The sequence below is a fragment of the Kogia breviceps genome, chromosome 12 (genome assembly GCF_026419965.1).
Source record: "Kogia breviceps isolate mKogBre1 chromosome 12, mKogBre1 haplotype 1, whole genome shotgun sequence".
NCBI classification, from domain to species: Eukaryota; Metazoa; Chordata; class Mammalia; order Artiodactyla; family Physeteridae; genus Kogia; species Kogia breviceps.
The window spans coordinates 14272064-14292421 of record NC_081321.1 but is presented as its reverse complement, the minus strand read 5'-3'; the positions used below and the strand labels follow the sequence as shown (position 1 = coordinate 14292421).

The 20358-nt window shown below is 39.8% G+C and overlaps 1 protein-coding gene across 24 annotated transcripts in view; it reads right to left on the bottom strand.

Annotated features, from left to right (window-relative positions):
• The window catches only part of PLEKHA5 (pleckstrin homology domain containing A5), a 235259-nt gene that overhangs the window by 173294 nt on the left and 41607 nt on the right, over positions 1 to 20358 (bottom strand). The gene's annotated exons all lie outside the window — the stretch shown is intronic.

The window sequence follows — 20358 nt, the reverse complement described above, 5'->3', positions numbered from 1 at the left end:
TGCTATAGCAACAGTAGCTTCAGTTTATGAGAATCGAAAGGTGAAAAATTCACATTTCCAACACTTGAAATTTAACTATTTGATTTTTAATGGCTGAGGGCACAGGGTGTAGCTCCTGACCTTTGTGCACTACTAACATGAACTGGATCCCAATGAGACTTGGCCAAACTCAAGCCTTAAAAGATAAAAATACATGGTGCTTCCTCTGATGAGGTGGTCAATTACTATAAATCTAACATGACACTTTAGGCCACCCCCAGGCTATTCTCTCCTGACTCAGTTCCAGGGGGTCAAAGGGGTTAGATAGTAGGATAGTGACAGTTTCGAATGGTGAGTGATTTGTGCATCCCGAGATCTTTTTACTAATAAAAAGCACTAGCACCATGTCATGGCTTTGTCTGGGGGAAAAAAAGCGCTGGTCCCAGCTAGAACTGGCATCTCCACCCTCAACTGTAGCTGGCTCCAAGAATGGAGCCAGTCTTTTTCGGAGGATCCTTTCCTTACTATTCTCATGGGCAAAGGTTGAAAATTAGCAACAAAAAGAAATTAAAACAGTATTTTCCCATAAGCAGATGGCACAATTTTGTGTGCCTGAGTCCATATAAATAAGAAAGGAAAATCAGGAGCGATTTTCCTTCAAAAAAAAACAAAAATCTTCCCATTCTACTGCCCAGGTGCAAAACACAGTCCCGGCACAAGGGTGACAATCACTACCACTAACTTAAGAACCCAACAGCACATGACTGACCCACTGAATATGGCAGAGAATATAGCATTCATGTTATCACAAAGAGTACCTCCTATGTTTTCTTCTAGAAGTTTCATAGTTTTAAAATTTAGATCTATGATCCATTTGGATTTTTATATAAAGCATAAGATACGGGTTGAAGTTCTCTTTTTTTTGCCTATGAATGTCCAGTGGTCCCAGCACTAAAGACTAACCTTTCTCCACTGCAATACCTTTGCACCTTTGTAAAAATAAATAAATAAATTGACCATATTTCTATGGGTCTCCTTCTAGACTATTTTATCCCATGGCTATATTATTATTCTATAGACTTTCCCTGAGGTCACACTGTCTTGATTACTGAGGCTTTAGAGTAAGTCTTGAAAACAAGTAGTATGAGTCCTCCTACTTTGTTCTTTTAAAACATTTTTCTGGCTTAAATTAAATAAATATATAAATAAATCCACATAAATTTCAGAAGAGCTAATTCAGCTGTCTTAAGTAGGGTAAATCTATACTTACAAGCAGCTCTTCTTATAGGGTGTTGTTGGAACTCACAGCCAATATCAAGTGTTTCTTCATCCTCATATTAAAAGAAATATTAAAATCTTCCCAGGTGCACTTAAAGGAGCTGATCGTCTCCATGTTTCCCAGACCTTTTATCAAAGTCTGTGACAGAATTTAAATGCTCACCCCCTGAACTGATTTCTTAATAATCTCAGTTTGGGGGGACATAACTTGGCATTACAGTTCTCAAGCTATAAAAAAAAAAAGCTGTTTTTCTCTAGAACCTCCCCACCCCCTGCCCATTAAGTCAAGCCAGGTGGCTTGGGGTTTCTCTCTGGAGTAGGGAAAAGAAAGAGACTAGGAGAAATATCTCTATCTCTACTGTAGCTATGATTCTCATTTTACATCTTAAACTGCGGACACATTTTCACTTACGATTTTATGAACTTTGTGCAATTGTCTTATTGGCCAAATCCCCAAAGACAATGAGAAATTAGCAACAGTAACAGATGACAACTATAAACAAGAGTTTCACAACTGTGGTTTTTGAAGCATATGAGTTGTGGCACAGTCACCCTCCCAAGTAATTCAACTACCCTCCCAGCCAGCCAGGCTGCTCACTTTTAACTGAAGTATACGAGGAAGGACAGCCAAGTTTCAAAGAATCATGGGGACTCCAAAAATAAAGGATGATAAACTACCTATAAAATAATTACAGGGAGATTTCAGTCATATTTTGTGCAGAAATTTACTGATCTCCATTAACTGGGTTTAAATGTCCAACAACAAAACCTTAGATAATCATGGTCACTGATGCCCTTTTCTTCCCCCTTACAGTTTGTTTACAGGAAAAAAAAAAAACCACTCTGTAAACACAGAGTGTAAATATGGTAAATCGAAACTTAAAACACAAAAGAAAGCCATTAAATTATTCACTGAATGTCTTAAGGCCAGGTTGAAAATGAACCTCTATAAATAAAACACCATCCCACCTACCACAAGTCAGATGGGTGACCCATATTCCACACTCCAGAGATGAAGAAGAAACCTTTCCAATTGAAGAGTGTGACTCTTCAATTTATGACCCGAGTTTCCCACAATTTAATTAGGCTAAAGTCAAGGACCAAGATAAAAATGGCATCATTAAGATTCTTCTGAATTGCTACCTTACCAGTGTCCCTCATACAATTAAACGTTTTTAACTCATTCTTTTTTTTTTTTTTTTTTTTTGCGGTATGCGGGCCTCTCACTGTTGTGGCCTCTCCCGTTGCGGAGCACAGGCTCTGGACGCGCAGGCCCAGCGGCCATGGCTCACTGGCTTAGTTGCTCCGCGGCATGTGGGATCTTCCCGGACCAGGGCACTAACGCGTGTCTCCTGCATCGGCAGGCGGATTCTCAACCACTGCGCCACCAGGGAAGCCCTTAACTCATTCTTATACTTCCAACTTTTTTGTTTACAAACAAAATACTCGCAAAAACTTCAATACCCAAGTATAGGTTTGGTACAGGGTTTATTTTTTAATTTAAGGGGGAAAAAAAGAAACATTCCAGATAAGCCAACCACAAAAAGATTTTTTTTAAAAAAATCATACAGCAAAGGTCACACACTTGTGTTTTACCAATAAATGAAAACTAGCAAGAGACGGAGTTCACTGGGATCAGGGTTTCTACCTGACCTTGTTTTACACTTTAACGCAGGATTTATATGCAGGCTATTTCCTAGAGTAGTTCACGCAGGGCTAGGGCTTGCTAGGCAGCTCTCGAACAGACAGAACACACACAATCAACAATGCACAGTAAATACTGATAAAATATTCATTTCTTTTGCATATTGCTTTCTCTCTACATATGGTGCTTAACATTCATGTCTTATCTCACACACGGCTGCTGCGTGAGGAATGAGAAGAGAATGAATGACCAACAGTTTACAAAAAAGAGTGGACTCTGGTGAGGAGTGTTCATAATGGGGAGGCTATGCATGTGTAGGGGCAGGGGGCTTATGGGAAATCTCCTTCCTCTTTATTTCGCTGTGAACCTAAAATTGCTCTAGAAAATAGAGCGGAAAAAAAGGTACACAAAGTAGAAGAACTAATGGCCCGACAGATGCCCAGGCCAAGCTCTGTCTAAGAGAGTGTGGCCCAATTAAATCTTAACCTGGTTTTCACCTAAGCCCTTTCACGGGAGCCACCAACGATCCTGCGGGGTGCAGGAGACAGGTCTGGGAGACCCTAATTGTATAAATACATTCAAGGTCACAAAAAGACTTGCTAATGCGTTCTTCAATTTATATATTTCCTGGATGTATATGTGTATGTGTATATATATATATATATATATTTTTTTTTTAATTGAGTGAAAGATGCTTTAAATTCTATAGTGCTTTACACTTTTTAAAAGTTTCACACAAATGATTTCATATAAGCCCATAATAACCCTTTTCTCCCCCACTGCCCCTATATGGCCCCTCCCCCCCTTCCCTCTCCCTGTTGGTAACCACTGGTTCGCTCTCTGTGTCTGTGGGTCTGCTTCTTTTTTGTTTTACTCACTAGTTTGTTGTGTTTTTAGATTCCACATGTAAGTGCCATCACACAGCATCTGACTTTCTCTAACTTGACGTAGCATAATGCCCTCCAAGTCCTGGAGGCATACATTCTGTTTCCCATTTTAATGTTTATGAAATTGGGTTCACCTTAGATTCACTGTAGTAGTTTGTTATTTTCCCTAGAAAAGTAGGTATTAAACCCACTGGCCAATCTTTCAAAGTGTCTCATAAGTCAATGTGAAACTCGAGTCTACCACTGCTAGACAGAAGCAGTCAACTCAGCACTGTCATACGAATCACTGGAAACTGGATGGGTAAAGGCCAGAAGGTGTTTGAGGCCCTCCCAGTACTGGACAGGAAGAGAGGGCTCTGATTCCCTTCCATGTAGTATCAGCGGAAACCAACTAGACAAGCAACACCAACACCATTCATTAGTGGTGGCTTTAGTTTACAATCACTTCCCCGCACGCTTTTTTTTTTTTTAAAAAAAAACTTGATAATCTTTAAATAGACCTTTACTTAGGTCCAAAGATAAAGCTGAAAATTGGTCTAAGTTAACCACTGGGTCTAAACTAGCTGTATGACATCAGCCAAGCTGCTAAACCCATTATGGATAACCCAATTTTTATTGAAGCGTAAAAAGAAGAGAAAGATGACACACACTTTCTAGGACTACTATCAGAATAAAATAAACCAAACAATTTGTTTTATCTTTCACAAGTTATTTTGAAATAATAACTACTGCATCTCATTATTTGCATGTCTACTATGTACCAGGAACTCAAAGTATGTTACTTTAATCCTGTGTGACAGCAGTTAATCTCACTTTGCAGGAAAAGAAACAAGAGACTCAAAGGGGTTATATGGCTTAGAATCTGGTCTGGGATTTGAAGCCAAGTCTGGCTGATGCCAAAGCCCAGCTTTTTCCATTTCATCAAGTTGGCTCCAGAATATTGATTTACTATTTCACCATGATTGATTTACTATTTCACCATCATTCACTTACCTTTAACTGTATTTCTGAATATAACACATTTTTAAAAGAAATCTCAAAATTTGGCATTACTCACTACTATTACACCCCTCCCCTTATAAGGGAAAGAAGAGCTCTTTCTTATTGATGTTATTTGTAACAAAGCATTATGAAAATCAGAACGCGTGCAGGTGTGTGTACGGGGGAAGAGGAATACGTGGGAAGACACAGAATTTTAAGTAAATTTAACATTCAAACAAAGGCAAAGATATTGGTACCAAGATTTTATTTCTCCTACCCAAAAGAAATTGCTAGATAGCTATTAGTTTGTAAATCATAGCAATGAACTGCATCCACTTCAGAGTCTTGTGGTTTCCACAAATGTACTTGCCACAACTGATTTGTTTCATCTATGGCATAAATAAGGTATAACTCACTGTGGCTGTACCAACTCTGAAGTTTACTTTGTATTATGATAGCCTATTTACACATAAAGCAGAAAAAATTTTTTTTCCACCAATGGAATCCAAATACATGATTTCAATGAAAAGTACATCTCAAAAACCATTAAGTCAGCCAAGGAGAATACTTCAAAAGAATTGAAGCAAAATGGCAGCCAGGAGCTGGTTCCTTCTGTTTATCTGCAACAGCTTATATCCTGAAGCCAATCTGAAGGCTGTCTCTATTCAAAACACACGGCTTTAATGGATTGAACTCTATGGTTCAAAAGTAATCAAGATCTCCTTCAGGGGCTGGGTGTTGGGGGAGACAACATATAGAAGCTTTCAACTAGTATGCACCAGTATGAAGAAGTAATCTCTCCATTAAGTAACTGTACTATACTTTTAGACTAGAATGGCAGCACGGCCTGCAGTGAAATATGGAATTATCAGCAACCAGAAAGAACCCACACTACCAAGGATGCCGCCTAGGAAGATGTCCAGTATCCAATGACAAGTGGAAGAGGGCCATCTCAAGGGTTGTCATTTTCCCCAGCAGTATTTAGCTTCCCTGCATAGGGAAGCTGATCTAGGGTTAAGAGTTTTTCTCCGTGTTTATAGCAAAACGGAAAAGAACATGAGGAAATCAGATGAGATCCGTGGAGTTGAGAAGATCAAAGGAATATGTCATAGACATTAGTTGGGAAGGCTCACCACCTCACAGTTCTCCTGACACTTACAAGAGCCCTAAAGGCCACATCTGTACTGTTAAAGTTGAAGCATAAAAAAATGCTTGTTTGGTTCAAAAACAGCCCAATAACAGCAAATTATTATGATTCAATCTATTGATACCGCATATGGCTCTGTCTCCCATCCACCAAGCAAATCTGATTCTCTCTCTTGGGAATTTGAGGCTCGAGTGAAGAGATGGTCAGAGCTGAGTCACCTTACTGAAAGCGCTCCAGAGGCTTCAGAAGCTCCTACTGCTAGGGCCCTTGATTCCTGCCCCGCACAAAATCTGCCTGTGCAACAATTCATTCAAGACTGCAAGCTCCCCAAGAATCCTTTCAATGATCCATTTTAACAAAGAAGTCCTTTTGATGAGGTTAGACTTGAATTTCTGTCCTGGCAGCACAAGGAACCTTAACAAATACTAACTGTGAGCCCTGGAGGCCACACAGGTGGTTCCAGCTGACCCCGGAGTCACCAGTCCAGGACCCAAATTTTGTTTCTCTTTCTGTTGCTCACAGAACCTGGGCATGACTGCTGAGTAAGCAAAATACAGCAAGCAGGCAAGGTTTCCTCTTTCTTCGTCCAGAGACCTTACAGTTGTTGCATATACAGACTTGCTAAAAGCATGTTATGTAAACAGGAGCGGATTATGTTAATACAATGTCTAGAGAGGCTCAAGAACTTTGTTTATTTTTAATAGTAACTTTAATAGTCACACAGGTTAAGGAAATTAAAGTAATATAAAGTGCTCATTAAAAACACAGTCCCTCATGGAAGCAACCTAAGTGTCCATCGACAGATGAATAGATAAAGAAGATGTGGCACATATATACAATGGAATATTACTCAGCCATAAAAAGAAATGGAGTTATTTGTAGTGAGGTGGATGGACCTAGAGTCTGTCATACAGAATGAAGTAAGTCAGAAAGAGAAAAACAAATACTGTATGCTAACACATATATATGGAATCTAAAAAAAAAAATGGTCATGAAGAACCTAGGGGCAAGATGGGAATAAAGACACAGACCTACTAGAGAATGGACTTGAGGATACAGGGAGGGGGAAGGGTAAGCTGTGACAAAGTGAGAGAGTGGCATGGACATATATACACTACCAAAAGTAAAATAGATAGCTAGTGGGAAGCAGCCGCATAGCACAGGGAGATCAGCTCAGTGCTTTGTGACCACCTAGAGGGGTGGGATAGGGAGGGTGGGAGGGAGGGAGATGCAAGAGGGAAGAGATATGGGGATATATGTATATGTAGAGCTGATTCACTTTGTTGTACAGCAGAAACACAGACACCATTGTCAAGCAATTATACTCCAATAAAGATGTTAAAAAAAACTTTCTCCCATATTCCATCCTAGTCATTAATTAGAAGGATAATTTAAAATACTTCATAATAGTTTTATATGTATTCATACAATCCTATACATTTAAAAAAGTTAATTCTACTGTGACTAGTAACCAACTACTTGGCAAAAATAGGTTAGACTCTATGCAAAACCATTTCCAGGTGGATTAGAAATGTAAATATGAAGAATAAAAACACGAACATATAGAAGGAAATACAGCTACTTTTATAATCCAGAATAAATCCAAGCATGACGCCAAAACCAGAAATCAAAAAAACTTCACTGACAATGACAATCAAAATAAAAATGCAAATTATATTAAAAATGACAATCAAAATAAAAATGCAAATTATATTAAAAATCAAAAGAAAATGACTGATTTATCAAACAAAAATGAAAAGTGGATACTGAAGACAATCAATTTGGAGACCAATACAGGAATGTATATCGGAACCTTAAAAATGGGCTTACCTTTTGACCCATCAAATTCTACTTCTAATAACTTACTCTTTGAAAACACTTTTCTTATCAAGGATTCGCTTTAGCATTATTAATGCTTAGCAAAAATAAATCAAACAAAAACTGCCAATACGAGCATGTTAAATTATAATCATCCCATTCGTTCAATGAAATAATCTACTGCCATTAAAAAACAGAGTGAGATATATCTCTATTCATTGACATGAAAAGACAGTCACAATGTACTACTAGTAAGTGTGGCGGGGGAGAGAAACAGATCAAAAAACAATAAAAATGATGTGCATGGCAAAGACTACGGACTACTAAAGTACATTCTTCCTGGGCACACAGGAGACTACATTTCCGCCCCCATCCTTCCTCCTGACACACTCAGTTTGCTGTGCCTTGTGAGTACGTTCTCTGCAACAGAACATGAGCCGAGCTGTAACCTTGGAGCTACACGCTGAAGGTGGCAGAGACACCAAGCTCCTGAAAGACTGCAAGGAGTGACAAGAGCCCCACCCCGACCCCCATCTGGAGCACCTACCCTGGGCTGCTGTGTGGGAGAAAAATAAACTGTTGTGTCTGTGCCATTACATTTCAGGCCTACATTCAGTAGCTTCATCTACCCCGACTAGTAGAGTAGAATACTAGCAGTTTCACTTTTTAAGGGCATCTATATGTGCACATAACTATTTAAAAAGATCTAGAAAGATATGCATAAAAACGTATCTTTGGGCTTTCCTGGTGGCGCAGTGGTTGAGAGAGTCCACCTGCCGATGCAGGAGACACGGGTTCGTGCCCCGGTCCGGGAAGATCCCACGTGCCGCGGAGCGCCTGGGCCCGTGAGCCATGGCCGCTGAGCCTGCGCGTCCGGAGCCTGTGCTCCGCAACGGGAGAGGCCACAACAGTGAGAGGCCCGCGTACCCCAAAACAACAACAACAACAACAACAAAACGTATCTTTATGATATTTAACCCTATGGTCGCATGCAGTTTTTTTTTGTTTGTTTTTTTTTTTTTTTTTGTGGCCTCTCCCGTTGCGGAGCACAGGCTCCGGACGCACAGGCTCAGCGGCCATGGCTCACGGGCTTAGTTGCTCCGCGGCATGTGGGATCTTCCCGGACCAGGGCACGAACCCGTGTCTCCTGCATCGGCAGGCGGATTCTCAACCACTGCGCCACCAGGGAAGCCCCGCATGCAGTTTTAAACTTTTTTTCTCATTGCTGTATAGCACTTCATTGTGTGAATATGCCTCAATTTATTTACCTACTACTGACGGGCATTTGAGTAGTTTCCAGTTTTTTTTGCTGTTATTATACATGTCTTTTAGTGAACATATATTCATATTCCTGTTGGGTACTTACATAAGAGAGGAATTATTGGGTCACAGGATATGCATATGTTCAGCCTTAGTAAATATGACCAAATTAAATATTTCAAAGTGATGGCACCAATTTGCACTCCCACCAGCAGCACAGGAGAGTTCTAGCTGCTCCACATCCTTGTCAACACTTTTTCATTGTCTCCCTTATGGTGGGTAAGTACCATATGCTTTTAATTATTCTCAACACAAAATAATTTATTATCTAAAATTAAAGGAAGTTTAATTACAGTGCACCTCTACAATGACATGTGATTTCAAAGCTATATATAAATGGGTTCTCAATGATGTAAAATAATGTCTAGAAAACAGTAAAAGAAAATCGGTTGCCACTCTGTAAAGTGAATTAGTTGTAGACACTTGCAACCTGACCTTCTATGACTTAAAGAAAACTATTCTCCGCATGCTTGTAATTCACTGGGAAATATCATGTGGGCTCTGACATCAGAGTGCCTGGGCTGGAGTCCTGCGTCCATGACACACACAGTACAGTGTGACCTCGGGCTCTAACCTCACTAACTGGCCACTTCTGACCTTTCACCACTTAAAGGAAAGGTTAAGAGCTTGGTTCCTACAAGAAAGCTGCCTGAGTTCAAACCCTGCTCTGCAATTTCATAAATCTCTCTGGGCCTCATCCTCATCTATAAGTAGAGAAAAAAAAAAAAAAAAAGGTCGAACACGACATGAGACTGTATAAGAAATAAATGGATGTTTATATGCACAGCACCCAGGACACTGACTGACATAACTGTACATTTGCAACTATCACTACTGCTGCTGCCGCTGCTGCTAGCACCACCGTCACCGCCACCAGTCACATATCTAATAGACAAATAAATAAATAAGCGGCCAATGAAATCATCAGAAGGCAAGATAGCACCTGGACCTCAATACACCTGAGCTTATTCTCTAAGACTGATAGTTAATCATCTGCGATCACGTGGCCAGACAGTTAGGGGTCTCAAGTAACCTTCCCCTTTACCTACTTCCAAGGAGATTCAAAGTCCTTTGCAAGTCAGGTGGAAAGACAAGCTTCCACAAGGGAAATCCCAACACAAAGCGCAAAGACAGTGAAATATGGGCACCATTTTGTATCTGAAAATTCGTTACAATGATATTTGCAATAGCCTCCTAACTCATTTTTCTACATCTATTCTGGTCTCTCTTAACTTCGTCTCACTGGATGAGGTTTTCAGAACAGAAATGTGATGCTGGCACTCTTCTGCTCTGAGGACAAACACAAAAATCCTTAACATGGCCTTCGTGATCCTGCCTGTGATCCTGCCTGGTAATGATTCCCTGCCTGCTTCCCCTGCCTCAGCTTGCCCCAGACTTCTCCGTCTACAAAAGCCCATCACACTTCCTCCCTCCAGAGGGCTTTTGGGCAAACGTTTCCCTGTGCCTACAATGAGCCGCCTTTCTGTCTTTGTCTGGATAATTCCCGTTTATCCTGTGGATCTCTGATTCAGTCAACTCCCTGCAGACTAGGTCTTATGACACTGTGAGCCCCTCCTTCACTAAGCTTATCACACTTGCAATTTGACCTTGATTTGTGTGACAGCTGGTTTACTGACTGCCTCCCCCACCCAAACAAAGGCTCCATGAGGACACCTGTGCTCACCACAGTAACCCTGGTGAAGAACACACAACCTAGGGCAAAGGAGAGGCTGAATTCACATCTTCTGGTCGATCAAATGAAGAAAGAAAATGGAAGAAATGAAAGACCCTGGCATGACAGTATCTCGGGTCAAACCTACAAGGGAAATGACACGATTTCAAAACCTGAAGCTGTCAGCATAGCTAAGGACTATAAAAACATTATCTCTGCAAGAGCGAATCTGCCCACGGCCATGTTTCCAAAGTGGAAAAAAAAGAAGAAGCCTCAGGAGACCTGCAGAGTCTCACATAAGCATGATGGCAACACCAAAATCAAGACTTCTTTCTGCGGTTTCCTAAATCACATAAGCGACCGCATCTACTGCCACTTTTATCCGTCTTCTGTGTAAGGAAGCTACGTTCAGTTCACCCCTTTGGAACAACACATTAAATTAGCTCTCCTTGATTCCCAGAAGAACCTGAGGTCAGATTACGGCTCCAAGGTTACCCTGGAGAGACTGCTTTCCTCGCTGGTCTGTGGGCAAAGCCTGGACTGCAAAAAGGGAAACCATCATGAACAGATACAACAACTGGGTAAGTATGGGGTAAGGTAAGGTGGGGTCTGGGTGTGTGAACAGTTATCATCCTGTTTATGAAAACAGAGAGTAGGGATTATCTGCCTGGATGAATATATGCAACAACTTCCTTCACTTTTTATTTTTTTGTAGTGGAAAGAGAATGTACAGAAGTTTTTAAATTTGTTTTTAGTTGCGGCATGCAAACTCTCAGTCGCGGCATGCGTGCGGAATCTAGTTCCCCGACCAGGGATCAAACCCGCACTCCCTGCACTGGGAGCATGGAGTCTTACCCACTGGACCACCAGGGAAGTCCCTATGTATAGAAGTTTTAAAGCTGGCTTATTTGATAAATTTGTTACCTCAATTTAAACAAAATATAAGGTGGACTGCACAGTAACAGACACAAGGGTCACAAAGAGTGACAAATCACAGGTCAAATGGTCTACATATTAGGAAAAACGAAATTGACATTGCCATGATCACTATGACTTTCAAAAGGAAGAAAGGGAGAAAAGGTGAAATACACAGGGCTTTTTAAGAAGTTGTTTATCATTACATATAATAGCTACCAACAGAGAAACCTGACACTTAACTGGTAAACTGCATGATCTGGAACTTCTCCTGGACAGCTGACAGTCTTTGAGTAGGTGCCAGGGACGCAAGTTCCTGGCTCACAGCCACTAGTCAGCTGAGGTACAAAAGGACAAATTTGGGATGTGGCAGACCATTTAGGGGTGGTAATCAACAATGTGCGAAAGTTGAGTACAGACACAAAGATCCCACCCAGGAGAAGATAGCCAGACACTCAAATGAAAAACAGAGGCAAAAGCAGACATAATTAGGTAACACTGTTATCTTTGGCCATTTAGGTATAAAACGTCAGGAACAAGACATTTAGTACCATGAAGTATTTGCATGACTGCTGTACGTTTCAATGAGGTCAATATTACCTGGAATAAGGTAGATAATATTAAATCAAGTATTAAATTTAGATTAAATTTTCTTCAACCCTGTCCTAATCTGGGACTTCTTTTATGTTTTAGCATTAGAAAAGAATAGTTACTTTTTTTTTTTTAAGCCCACACACAATTTATAGGAAAAAAAAGTGCACTAGGAGAGGCTGTATAGTGTCACATTAAGAGTAAGCACTCTGGGACCAGATACCACCTGTGTGACCTTGGGCAGTCACTCATCTCAGTTTTGCCTCAGTTTCCTTCTGTAACTTGTCAAAAATAATAGTATCTACTTCCTAGTTCCAAGGATTAAGTGTATTAATATTTATAAAAGTACAAAGACCTGGAACACGGCATGCTTTATATAAGTTTCTGTTGAAAGCACACTCTTTACATTCTTTGCTTCCTTTAGTTAAGTCGATTTCTAAAATTCCATGTCATAAAACACGTGAAAGGGTTTAAGTATATATTTTAAGAGATCTAATTGCTCATACCTTCTACTCATGCTATAAATACCTCTGCTCATGCAACAAATTCTATTAAAAGAAAAGTGCCCGTCTTTTACTTTTATTCAACTTACATAAAGGAATGGCCACAAAAAAATAGCCATCACTTATTGAGTACTTACTTCATACTATTCATACTTTGCATCACTTGGCCCTTACAACAATCCTATAAATTAGATGTTATTAACCCCTTTTCATAGATGAGGAAACTGAGATGCAGAGGTTAAATGACTTGCCCAAGGACACAGCTAATAAGGCTAAAACACAGCTAATACGGTTAAAGCTGGAATTCAAATCTGGGTTTTTCTGATTCCAAAGTCTATCTTCTTAATCACAAAATATCTTGCTTCTAAAATAGTTTTGTCATCTACTAGGTACAATGGTCTTTAAATACATAGCTTAAACGTAGGTAGATCTAAAAACAAATCAGATCTTAATAAAAACTAAGTTTTTAAATAGTAAATGGGGATTACAGAGCACCTGGTAATAAACATAGTAGTTTCTCGTAATTACTTCTAAAATCAAACTGACCAACTGAAAAATCGTTGTACTAACAAGTATCACAACAGTCAGCTGAAAATGGGCACCATAATTTCAGAATATTGTTTAATTCTGAAAAGAGTGAAAGGGAATTCTTTTTTTTTTTTAAAGGAGTGATGAGATACTGAGGCTTGGGATGTGGACATCTGTGTCCATGCACTAATGATTTTGAATTCCCAGATGCCCTGGAACTCTCTGGGCCCACTTCTCCCCAAGAAAGGCTAGTGTTGACCCCTTCCTTGAAGATGATGCAGAAGCCTCTGCCTTGCAAGGCAGCAGGATAAGCAGGGGCCCCGACTGGTTTCATCCTAAGAGCTGAATAAGAGGGGTCTTTTGGTCCAGGATAAATATTAATATAGCTGGTGTCCATACAAAGCAAAGAGCTGAAGTTAAAATGCCTAATTTCTAAATCATATTTTTAAGTTCAAATGAGTCACTCATGAAAGCACAATGTGAAAATAAGTATACCGGGAACACTAAATGCAATTGCCAACATTCCACTCCTTTTTTACAGGAAGTAAGGGAGGGGTGGGAGGAGCAACACAGAAGCCAGCGAGCCCTGGCATCCAGGTACACAGCTACCTCTGGCATTTCAGTGAAGAATGGGGCAGCTACCTTCAGATGAACATCACAACACCCTGTTCGCTACTTGTTCAAGATGAAGTACAGAGATTCTTAGTGAAATCCAATTTCCTAGTCTGTAAACTTGTCTACACAGGCATATCCCCTTAGGAATGGGATCTCTTCTCAATGCTGTATTCCCTGAGGGTCCAATCATGGTGCCTCCAGAGTTAGCCTTCAATAAATCTTTGCCACTGAAAAGTTACTAAATTTTCCACACTTGTATCTGTTTTATAAATTGAAAGGGCAGGCAAATAATGGTACCTGGGACGATACTAATTACTTTCCCTTTTGGGAACCCTCTTTAAAACTGCTCAAGGCTTCCCTGGTGGCGCAGTGGTTGAGAATCCGCCTGCCGATGCAGGGGACACGGGTTCGTGCCCCGGTCCGGGAGGATCCCACATGCCGCGGAGCGGCTGGGCCCGTGAGCCATGGCCGCTGAGCCTGTGCTCCGCAACGGGAGAGGCCACAACAGTGAGGCCCGCGTACCACAAAAGAAAAAAAAAAAAAAAAAAAAACTGCTCAAAGTATAACTAGGATGTCGCCACACCCGCTAATGTGGTCTGTGTGTTTAAACAGTCTGACCAAAAGATACAGAAGTTTGAGAGAATACAAGACGTTATAAATCACTAAGCGTAGGAAGTTCCGCAGAGCAGATGCTGCAGAGAACCTGCCCTGTCTCGGTTACCACACAAGCTGAACAGGTATTACAGGTTTCCAGTTTGAGCTCTTTTCTATACGCTATACTTCAGACCTTATCTCTGAATGTCAAAGACTCCATCACTGCCTATGTAGTAAAACTGATTAAGGGATGTGAGCGAACTAAACACTCTTCCCAAAATCTGTAAAAATGATGTCTAAGATGCTAACATAAAAGGTTCCTGTTCAGAAATAAGATTCTTTTGATTGAAGCTTTACTATATGATTGAAAGGAAACAAGAGTTAAACAAAAAAGAAGTGAGGTGCGCACATCCTATGTTTCTAAATAAAACAAGAAACGTGTGCCAAGCATCAGGGATGCACCAGGTCTAAGGATGCATGCATGCAAGCTTGACTTAATGGCGTGGTAAGAGTTCGTACTCCTTACAAAGCCACTTACAGAATACTAAATAAGAAAACCAAGCTTCACATGATACTTCCTAAAAGACCGGTAATGTGTCCGTCTGTGGGAACATCCTCCTCTCCCTATCAGGAGAAAATTTTCCAGCAGCTCCAAAGCCATGACCTTTAAGGCATTTTGCACATTCTGAGCGGATGCGTGTGGCCCCTAAACCAGAATCTTCATGGAGGAAAGAGCAAGGTTGTTCTCATTTTTGTTTTTACCTCCTGGCAGGAGGTTCTTTAATTGGCTATTTTTGAGGAGAAAAGGTGAGGAAAAACTGGCGGGGGGGGGGGGCGGGGGGGGAGGTGTTGGGATTCCAATAGGGAGGATTCTGAGCCAGGCAAACAAGGAGATTTTAAAGAGTGGGAAATGGTGTCAAAGAAGAAGGATAACGTAGTAGCCACACTGAAAAGGAACCAATGAATCTGGCTATTAAAAAATAATTTGGAGCCAAGTGAGAAAGAAATACCGAGAATGTGAGGAAGTTAAGAGATGCCTTTCAGAACGGGGGAGGCTTGAGCCAGTTTTCTGATCTGAAGAAATGAAACAGAAGGTAAAAAGGGTGACCATATAAGCCAGGGGTCCCAACACCCGGGCCGCGGACTGCTACCAGTCCGCGGCATGTTAGGAACCGGGCCGCACAGCAGGAGGTGAGCAGCCCGCAAGCAAAGCTTCATCTGGGGCTCCCCATAGCTCGCAATACCTCCTGAACCATCCCCCCTCCCCAACTGGTGCGTACAAATATTGTCTTCCACGAAACCAGTCCCTGGTGCCAAAAAGGTTGGGGACCGCTGATACAAGCAACATTCGAGACTTCGGGGTTGCAACGGGATCAACAACGGAAGGGGAAGGAGACTTTCTCTTGGAAGAAAAGAATAAAGGTCACTCCTTTAAAACAGACAGAATGGAAGCAAAGATGGGATAAAACTGTATCTTGGTTTGGGTGGTGTGTTAGTTTCTGCTTTACAACAAAGTGAATCAGTTATACATATACACATGTTCCCATATGTCTTCCCTCTTGAGTCTCCCTCCCTCCCACCCTCTCTATCCCACCCCTCTAGGTGGTCACAAACTACCTAGCTGAAATCGCTGTGCTATGTGGCTACTTCCCACTAGCTATCTATTTTACATTTGGTAGTGTATATATGTCCATGCCACTCTCTCACTTTGTCACAGCTTACCCTTCCCCCCTCCATATCCTCAAGTCCATGCTTTTTTTTCCTTAGATTCCATATGTGTGTGTGTGTGTGTGTGTGTGTGTGTGTGTGTGTGTGTGTGTGTTAGCATACGGTATTTGTTTTTCTCTTTCTGACTTACTTCACTCTGTATGACAGACTCTAGGTCCATCCACCTCACTACAAATATCTCAATTTCATTTATTTTTATGGCTGAGTAATATTCCATTGTATATATGTGCCACATCTTCTTTATCCATTCATCTGTTGATGGACACTTAGGTTGCTTCCATGTCCTGGCTATTGTAAATAGAGCTGCAATGAACATTTTGGTACATGACTCTTTGAATTATGGTTTTCTCAGGGTATATGCCCAGTAGTGGGATTGCTGGGTCATATGGTAGTTCTATTTTTAGTTTTTAAGGAACCTCAATACTGTTCTCCATAGTGGCTGTATCAATTTACATTCCCACCAACAGTGCAAGAGGGTTCCCTTTTCTCCACACCCTCTCCAGCATTTGTTCTTTGTAGACTTTCTGATGATGCCCATTCTAACTGGTGTGAGGTGATACCTCATTGTAGTTTTGATTTGCATTTCTCTATTAGTTAGTGATGTTGAGCAGCTTTTCATGTGCTTCTTGGCCATCTGTATGTCTTCTCTGGAGTGATGTCTATTTAGGTCTTCTACCCATTCTTCGATTGGGTTGTTTGCTTTTTAAATATTGAGCTGCATGAGCTGTTTATATATTTTAGAGATTAATCCTTTGTCCACTGATTCACTTGCAAATATTTTCTCCCATTCTGAGGGCTGTCTTTTCGTTTGGTTTACACTATCCTTTGATGTGCAAAAGCTGTTAAGTTTCATTAGATCCCACTTGTTTATTTTTGTTTTTATTTCCATTACTCTAGGAGGTGGGTCAAAAAAGATCTTGCTGTGATTTATGTCAGGGTGTTCTTCCTATGTTTTCCTCTAAGAGTTTTATAGTGTCCAGTCTTACATTTAGGTCTTGAATCCATTTTGAGTTTATTTTTATGTATGGTGTTAGGGAGTGTTCTAATTTTATTGTTTTACATGGAGCTGTCCAGTTTTCCCAGCACCACTTATTGAAGAGACTGTCTGCTCCATTATATATCCTTGCCTCCTTTGTCATGGATTAGTTGACCATAGGTGCATGGATTTATCTCTAGGCTGTCTATGCTGTTCCATTGATCTGTATTTCTGTTTTCTGCCAGTACCATTTTGTCCTGATTACTGTACCTTTGTACTATAATATGAAGTCAGGGAGTCTGACTTCTCCAGCTCCATTTTCTTCTCTCAAGATTGCTTTGGCTATTCAAGGTCTTTCGTGTCTCCATACAAATTTTAAGATTTTTTGTTCTAGTTCAGTAAAAAAATGCCACTGGTAATTTGATAGGGATTGCATTGAATTTGTAGATCGCTTTGGGTATTATAGTCATTTTCACAATATTGATTCTTCCAATCCAAGAACATGGTATATCTCTCCATCTCTTTGTGTCATCTTTGATTTCTTTCATCAGTGTCATAGTTTCTGAGTAAAGGTCTTTTACCTCCTTCGGTAGGTTTATTCCTAGGTATTTTATTCTTTTTGTTGCTATGGTAAATGGGAGTGTTTCTATAATTTCTCTTTCAGATTTTTCATCATTAGTGTATAGGAATGCAAGAGATTTCTGTGCATTAATTTTGTATCCTGCAACTTTACCAAATTCATTGATTAGCTCTAGTAATTTTCTGGTGACATCTTCAGGATTTTCTATGTACAGCAGTATCATGTCATCTGCAAACAGTGACAGTTTTAATTCTTTTCCAATTTGGATTCCTTTTATTTCCTTTTCTTCTCTGATTGCTGTGGCTAAAACTTCCATAACTATGTAGAGTAATAACGGCGAGAGTGGACATCCTTGTCTTGTTCCTGACCTTAGAAGAAATGCTTTCAGTTTTTCACCATTGAGAATGATGTTTGTTGTGGGTTTGTCGTATATGGCCTTTATTATGTTGAGGTAGGTTCCCTGTATGCCTACTTTCTGGAGAGTTTTTATCATAAATGGGTGTTGAACTTTGTGAAAAGCTTTTTCTGAATCTATTGAGATGATCATATGGTTTTGTTTGTTTGCTTTTTTTTTCCACACACACACACTGTATTTTATCTTTACAAGAGATAAACTGACACCAAGCATTGTAAATGGATGACCACAACAAAAGCTACAATGATTGCAGTTATCAAACATGAAACACACTCATACTATGTGATAATATTGACATTCAGTCCAGTAATTCTCCACTGTAACAGCTCCTTTACTTTGCAGTGAAAACTGATTTGTATATTTTTTGCCTCTGAGTCCTTGTGGGATTTTTAAAAATTATTATTCAAACAGAAAGTCACAAAATTATAATCATCCTCATCAGTTCACTGAGTCCCATGTAATTAATTTTTTTGTATCTTGATCTTTTGTTAGCACTTTTATGAATTCATCAGTTTTCCATTAGAGTTCTGAAAATGCTTATTCATTCAGTTCAGCAGTATAGTCAGTTACCAGAAACCTGTACTTGTCAGTCTTTTCCATGAATTCCTTGAAAATGAAACCCTTTTATATGAACATTTTTGCAAATCCATCAGAGTACACCCAGAACTGTCTGTAAGTGACAAAAGACTTAAAAATGGCCATGCTTAAAGGTTTGATGAAAGTTCATAATAATGCAATTGACAAGGAAATTTAGTTATTTCTGTGATATATATTTTAAAGTGACAACTAGAATTATGACTTATAATATTATACTAGAATATGTAAGATTTTTAGAAATTTCATGTAATGTCTGAAACACTTATATTAACATATTTCCACACAAATAACCCAAAGAAAGTTTAGTATTAGTTGTTTGTTTGTTTTCTTATACTGTAAGTTCTTACTAGTCATCAGTTTTATACACATCAGTGTATACATGTCAATCCCAATCGCCCAATTCAGCACAACACCATCCCCACTCCACCGTGGTTTTCCCCCCTTGGTGTCCGTATGTTTGTTCTCTACATCTGTGTCTCAACTTCTGCCCTGCAAACCAGTTCATCTGTACCATTTTTCTAGGTTCCATATACATGCATTAATATATATTTGTTTTTCTCTTTCTGACTTACTTCACTCTGTATGACAGTCTCTAGATCCATCCATGTCTCAACAAATGACTCAATTTCATTCCTTTTTATGGCTGACTAATATTCAATTGTATATATGTACCACATCTTCTTTATTCATTCATCCGTCGATGGGCATTTAGGTTGCTTCCACGACCTGGTTATTGTAAATAGTGCTGCAGTGAACATTGGAGTGCATGTGTCTTTTTGAATTATGGCTTTCTCTGGGTATATGCCCAGGAGTGGGATTAATGGATTCTGTGGTAATTCTATTTTTTGTTTTTTAAAGAACCTCCATACTGTTCTCCATAGTGGCTATATCAATTTACATTCCCACCAACAGTGCAAGAGGGTTCCCTTTCCTCACACCCTCTCCAGAATTTGTTGTTTGTAGATTTTCTGATGATGCCCATTCTGACTGATGTGAGGTGATACTTCATTGTAGTTTTGATTTGCATTTCTCTAATAATTAGTGATGTTGAGCAGCTTTTCATGTGCTTCTTGGCCATCTGTATGTCTTCTTTGGAGAAATGTCTATTTATGTCTTCTGCCCATTTTTGGATTGGGTTGTTCGTTTCTTCAATATTAAGCTGCATGAGCTGTTTAGATATTTTGTAGATTTATCCTTTATGCACTGATTCGTTTGCAAATATTTTCTCCCATTCTGAGGGTTGCCTTTTCGTCTTGTTTATGGTTTCCTTTGCTGTGCAAAAGCTTTGAAGTTTCATTAGGTTCCACATGTTTATTTTTGTTTTTATTTCCATTACTCTATGAGGTGGATCAAAAAACATATTTCTGTGAATTATGTCAAAGAGTGTTCTTCATATGTTTTCCTCTAAGAGTTTTATAGTGTCCAGTCTTACATTTAGGTCTTGAATCCATTTTGAGTTTATTTTTGTGTATGGTGTTAGGGAGTGTTCTAATTTCATATATATCCTTGCCTCCTTTGTCATAAATTAGTTGATCATAGATGTGTGGGTTTATCTCTGGACTTTCTACCTTGTTCCATTGATCTGTGTT